Source organism: Lygodium microphyllum, chromosome 2 (genome assembly GCF_053477565.2).
Source record: "Lygodium microphyllum isolate KBCC chromosome 2, Lygodium_microphyllum_v1.1.10, whole genome shotgun sequence".
NCBI lineage: Eukaryota > Viridiplantae > Streptophyta > Polypodiopsida > Schizaeales > Lygodiaceae > Lygodium > Lygodium microphyllum.
The window spans coordinates 100,250,458-100,257,524 of NC_141136.1; positions in this window are offsets into that span (position 1 = coordinate 100,250,458).

Genomic DNA, 7,067 nt, shown 5'->3' on the forward strand with positions numbered 1-7,067 from the left:
ATTCTGAGAAGGGGCCGTCAAAAGGTGCTCTTAGAGCCTCTTCCCACCCAATTTTAGTGGGGGTTTTGAGGCCCCACTATTACCACTATTCAAGTGTCCCACCATAATGATAGTGGGGGCCCTAAAAAATTGGGTTGCTAAAAAATTTCCAATGATGGAAAAAGCAGGTGCAAACACAATGGAGTTATTCACACAGGGGTCTTTTTTGTGGGGGGGGGGGGGGGGGGGGGGGGGTTCCAACGGTTTTTAGATAAAATCGAAAACCACTCCAAGCCACATGGGGGGGGTTTCAAAATCGGGGGTTCCCCCCCAGAAACACTTCCACACCAGTGACCCTCCCAAAAACCCTTTTCAAGTTTAGACTTGACCACGTGTAAAGGGTCTCCAATGCCAAGAATAGGGTTTGACACTCTTGTGGTCTTCCTCCCTGGCTCCCACCATCGACCACCATCTCCACTGCTGAGCGCCTACGCTGGTGGGGCTTGGCGCACCGCCTTCTTCATCATGTTCACCGGGCTTTCCACTCCCTTCCCTTCATTGCCTCATTTGCTTGCATACTCGGGTCTTCCTTGCACCAATCAAGAAGGATCGTTGTTGTGTAGCCGCCCTCACTTCTCTATCACATAGTTTACTGCTTGCATCTGAAGAACGCTTGCTACTGTGCTACCATTCTAGAACCTTCGCCTTTTGAGTGATCTGAGAGACATCAAGCTTTCTAGGTAACGTGAGCGAGGAGATAAGACGTGCAAGTTCCACATGTATTTACTCTACTCATTTGTTTGTTCTGAGTTCACACCTTTCTGTTTGCTTTGAGAGAGAGAGAGAGAGAGAGAGAGAGAGAGAGAGAGAGAGAGAGAGAGAGAGAGAGAGAGAGAGAGAGAGAGAGAGAGAGAGAGAGAGAGAGAGAGAGAGAGAGAGAGTGTGTGTGTGTGTGTGTGTGTGTGTGTAGGCACCATTTGCTACCAAGCAGGTAGGTGTGAGGTTAGGCTCAAAGATTTGAGGCTTTAGAAGGAAAATGCTTGTGTGCAAGGCCATCAAGATTGAGGAGGTGAGAGACAATGACGACTTTGTGGAGTAGGTGGTGAGCCTTAAGAAGCAAGTCTTCAACATTGTGCTTCATCCTGTGAGTCGAGCTATTTTGACAGGTATGCTTTCTTCTAATTTCTCTACAATGTTTAATCCTAATAGAGGTCGATTTAATTTTTAAATTGGGTGTGCAGGTGCCTTTAATGGTGTACTGGAATTGCCGGTATGCAGTGGTCGAAGCCTCCCTGAAGCTGTAATGATGATGATTCTGGGGGCATGGCAAAATGACCCAAACATGGAGCCTTATCGGAAGGCTTTGTATGAGTACTTCTCTGCATTGATGGAGCCGTGGGATGGGCCAGCTCTTATAGCTTGTATGGAACAACTGAGTTTATCTAGTTGTATGCTATGTTGAAGGTTTTGAGATGCCTCTAATGTTCTTTTGCGTGGTACAGTTACATATGTTTGGTATCTTGGTGCAACTTTGGATCGAAATGGTCTTCGTCCAGGAAGATACTATGAGACACACAGTGGTTGTGTGGTTATGGAAAATGAAGCAGGCGTGGTTGATATTCCCCCCTGAGGATGTCAGTAAGAAGGGACGGCTTAATCCAGGAATGATGCTTCTGGTGGACTTTGAGAAGCATGTTGTTGTAGATGATGATCAATTAAAAATGCAGTTTACCGCTGCTCGTCCATACTCAAAGTAGCTGCGCAATCAAAAGATAATCTTGAAGGAGATTGTGGATTTAGTTTTAGAAAGAGATTTGGTGGCACCACATATAATTGGTTCTGTTAATGTATGTTTTGCCATCCCTAGTTTGTGTCTTCTGTTGTTTGAGCTTGCTAGAATGAATGATATCTGAATGTGATAATTGTTTGCTAAAGTCTCCTGGCTGCATTTTCTAGGTTGACACTTCCGATGAAATCACTATTGGCTATGAACACTATTGGTGGTAAATCAAACTCAGGTCAGCTCTACTATGCTACAATCGTCTACTCTAGTCTTTGGTTGCAGGTGACCTTGTGTTGATTCATGTCCTGGTTGCTAATTGTTTATTTTAATCTTTTTGTACATGCAGGTGAAGGTGGGTAGAATGCCTCTCGTTTGGAAGAGCTTCCAAATGGGTCTCCAAATCCCAAAAGAAGTGCAATTAAATAGGTTGCAAGTGGTCATTTTGGTGTGACAAGCTACTATCTGACAAATGCAATTGAGCTACAGATCAAGATGGCACAGGTTAGGAAGTTTTGCATAATGTTACTGTTTCTTATACAAGACTTATTATGTGCAAGTCCATAACCTTGACATTCCACATTTTAACAGGGAGCAAAACCAGGTGAGGGTGGTGAGCTTCCTAGTCATAAAGTAGTAGGTGACATTGTAGTGACAAGAAATTCCACTCTTGGTGTGGGACTTATCAGTTTGCCCACCACACCACGATATTTATTCCATTGAGGACCTTGCACAATTAATCTATGATTTAAAGGTAGGATCTCAAGATAGATTTCTAAGTTTGATGTATCTCTATACTGTTGGTACTATAGCTGCACGGTGCTATTTTTTTATGTGTCTAATTTGATTGCCTTGAGAGTTGCTTACTAGTATATCTCCTATGTCATTTCAAAATTCAAATCCAGGAGCTCGTATTAGTGTGAAGCTTGTGTCTGAAGGAGTTATAGCTAGTGGAGTTTTGAAAGCACCTACAGATCATGTGTTAATATCAGGACATGATGGTGGCAGAGGTGCATCACGCTGGACTGGTATCAAGAATGCATGCTGAAACAGTTAGAAGAGGATTGGAAGGGGAGCTTAATGTTGGCTCTACACTTTTGAGGATTTGGAAGGGGAGCTTAATGTTGGTAGACATGTATGGGAAATGTGGCTTGATTGAAGAAGCCCGAGAAGTCTATCATGAACTACAAATTTGAGATGTTACATCATGGAATGCATTAATTGCAGGATATGCTGAGCAGAAGCTTGGTGAGCGGGCATGGATCTTTTTAACCAAACGCAGTAGGAGGGTATCTGTCCTGATTTTGTCACCTTCGTTTGTAGCTTAAAAGCTTGTGCCACTATATGAGCCCTTGAAACATGTCAATAATTACATGCAGAAATCATCAAAAGGGGATATGAAAGAGAGCTTTATGTGGGCAATGCATTAGTAGATGTTTATGTCAAATGTGACTCCCTTTTAGAAACACATCATGCTTTTGACATGTTGCCACTTCGTGATGAAGTCTCATGGAAACACTCATGGCAGGTTATGTGGAACTTGGACATGCTGAAATTGCAACTAAAAAGTGTGTTTGCAAGCATTTTCACTTTTGTATGTGCCTTGGAAGCTTGTAGTGCATCAAGAGCTTTAGAAACAGGTCAGGGAATACATGCCGAGTTGATCATGAAGGGTTGGGAAAGTGAGCACTATGTTTGTTGCACATTGTTAGATATGTATGGCAATTGCGGTTTGTTTGCAGAAGCACATCAAATGTTGATAAGTTGCAGTCACTTGGAATGCATTAATTGCAGGGTATGCACAACAAAAGCAAGGAATTGAAATTTTTCGATAAGATGCAACATGAGGGGCACTCCCTCACTGTAGTCACCTTTATTTGTGCCTTGAAAGCATGTGCCAATGTAGGAGCACTTAACAAGGGTAAACGAATATGTGATGAGATCGTTAGACTGGGGTGGCTGGGGAGAAATGTTGTGCTTGGCAATGCTTTGGTGGATATGCATGCCAAATGTGGTGCACTTGCAAAGCGCAAGAGCTCTTGGATGTGCTTCTTGTTTGTGATGTAGTGTCTTGGAGTGCATTAATTGCAGGGTATGCACAACATGGGTAAGGGAAGGAGGCATTGAAATGTTTTGATAAGATGTGACATGAGTTGCACTACCCCACTGTAGTGTCGTTTACTTGTGCGTGGGTGAATAAATTCATGATGAGATAAATTGACTAGGGTGGTTGGAGAGACATAGTGTGCATGGAAATTTTGTGGTGAATATGTATGCCAAGTGTGGTGTATTTGCATTTAAAGCAGAGGGAGTGTTGTATGAGCTTTTTGTTAGGGATGTCTCTCGGAGTTCACTGATTGCAGGATATGTACAGCATGGGCAAGGTAAGGAAGCACTGAAATGTTTTGACAAGATGTGATGGGAGGGTCACGTTCCTAATGTAATCACCTTCTTGAGCACCTTCAAAGCATGTGCTGAGATAGGAGCCATTGACAAGGGTAAAAAAAATCATGAAGAAAATATGTATGCTACAAGATCTAACAGAAAAGATGTCACGGGAGGGTTATTCTCCAAGCTTGGGTCTGGTTTCAAAAAACATATATGATGACATGAAGAAGGATGTGCTTCGTGGGCACAGTGAGAAGTTTGGAATTGCTTGTGCCTTGATCAACACATGGCAATGGTCAACTATAACTGTTGCTACGAATATTTGGGCCTGTAATGATTTCCATAGAGCTACATCACTCATATCTGAGATAGAGAAGCAAATAATTATGGTCATAGAATTATGGAAACTGTTCATGTAAGAACTCAGCAGTGCAAGGTTCATAAGGCTCTTCTCTTTGGGGTTAGTGAGTCCATCAGCATTCCTTTTGTTGGTGGTAATGAGCTATGGCAACAGGATGGGTTCCTGGTGAACAACTTGAAGCATTGAAATGTGGGCACTGCCAATGCTCTAGTGGATATGTATGCCAAGTGTGGCGCATTCACAAAAGCATGGGAAGTGTTTGATGAACTTCCTGTGGGGGATGTGGTCTCCTCGAATGCATCAATTTCACGGTTTGCAAGTCATGCCCGTAGTACAGATGCGTTGGTCTATTTAGAACAGATGCATTATAAGGGTGTGTCTCCAAACCCATGTACCTTTGTTTGCATGCTCAATGCATGGAGTCACTTAGGTCTATTATATGAGGGCCAAATGTATTTTATGAAAATGAGCACTGAATTCTATATGAAAGGATGAAAGGGCTCGGCCTAAACGTTTCTGAGCTAATCATTCTCCCTGTCTATAGTGCCCTCTCTAGTGAGATGTAGACGAATTTTTGAGCCAACTCCTCTAGGAACAAGAAAAGTAGTAGTAGCCACCAACATTGCTGAAGCCTCTTTGAAATTGATGGCATTTATTATGTAGTTGATTAGGATTTGCAGAACAAAATGTCTACAATCCCAAGCTTGGTTTAGACTCCCTTGTCATTACACCCATTTATCAAGCATCTACAAAACAACACGCATGGAGAGCTATACTGGACCGGGAAAGTGTTGCTGGATCTACACAGAAAGTGCATACAGAAATGAGATGCTGCCAACAACTATGCCAGAGATTTAGAGAATCAATCTTGGTATGATAACTTCACAGATGAAGGCTATGGTCATTAATGATTTATTATCATTTGACTTTATGGAGACACCCCCCCCCCCTTTTTTCTTAGGTTTTGATATTTGTTGTGGAGCAACTGTATAGCTTAGGAGCACTTGATGAGGAGGGGCTTCTTGAAAGTTAGGGAGGAAGATGGAAGAGTTCGGTTTGGAGCCCCCTTTTTACTGAAAATGCTATTATCTAGTGTGGACCTGAGTTGCAATGAAGATATTGGCCATTATATCAATGCTCCAAGCACAAAACATATTTCATCGACCTTGTGAGAAGCAGACACAGGTTGATAAAAAAAGAGCAAAGTTCTTTCAACCAGAGGGTGATCACTTAACAATTTTAGCTGTATATGAGGCATGGAAAGCTAAAAACTTTTCTGGTCCATGGTGTTTTGAGAACTTTGTGCAGTCACGCTCTTGACGTAGGGCTCAGGATGTGTTAAAGCAACTTCCTATAGTAATGGACATGCATGTAAAGAATCTCTTAGTGCCTCTTAATCTCTGTACTTCTTACAATAATGGACAGGTATGTATAGTTACACCAAATCCATAGCACCAGTGTTGTATGGTTGGAGTTTAACAACCATGCAGGTATGTAAAGAATCTCTTAGTGCCTCTTAATCTCTGTACTTCTTACAATAATGGACAGGTATGTATAGTTACACCAAATGCACAACACCAGTGTTGTATGGTTGGAGTTTAACAGCTATTGAAATGATGCCATCTAGTAATTATCTTCTAATTTGGATGGGTTTTTTGGGTGCTTGACTGAAGTGGAAGAATGTGAGGCTTGGGAGTTTGGATTTTGATTGTATCCTTCGTATAGATAATACAACTGCTTCTACCTACATCTGTATGGCTGATATTTATGCAGTAGCTGGGCTGCAAGAGGATGCACAGGAGATTGAAGTCATATGGTCTCATGGAATGCACTAATTGCAGGGTATGCTGTCGTGCCAGTAGTGGAGATGTGTTGGACTGTTTTGAACAAATGCAATTGAAGGGCGTGTCTCCAAACCCATGTAGCTTTGTTTGCATGCTCAATGCATGCAGTCACTCAAGTCTACTAGATGCTCACTGGATGAAGGCCAAATGTATTTTATGTAGATGAGTGCCAAATTTGGTGTCACACCAGATGCACAGTACTATTGTTGTATGGTTGATCTCTTTGGTCGTGCAGGGGAGTTTAATGAGGGTTTGTAGTTATTGAAATGATTCCATCTAGTGATTATCTTCCAGACTGGATGGCTTTGTTGGGTGCTTGTTAGAAGTGGAATAATGTGAGGCTTGGGAGACTAGCTTTTGATTGTCTCCTTCTCTAGACAGATAAAATAGCTGCTTCAGCCTACATCTATATGGCTAATATTTATGCAACAGTTGGGATGTAAGAGGATGCATGGGATATTGAAGTCTTGTGGTCTCTTGGAATGCTCTAATTGTAGGGTATGCAATCTCATGCCCGTAGTGTAGATGTGTTGGACTGTTTTGAACAGATGCAATGTAAGGGCGTGTCTCCAAGCCCAAGTGGCTTTGTTTGCATGCTCAATGCATGCAGTTACTCAGGTTTACAGTGATAGGCACAGGGACAAAGACAAAGATAAGGACAGGGATAGACACAGAGGCAGAGACAAGGACATGGACAGGGGGAGGTACAGTGAGA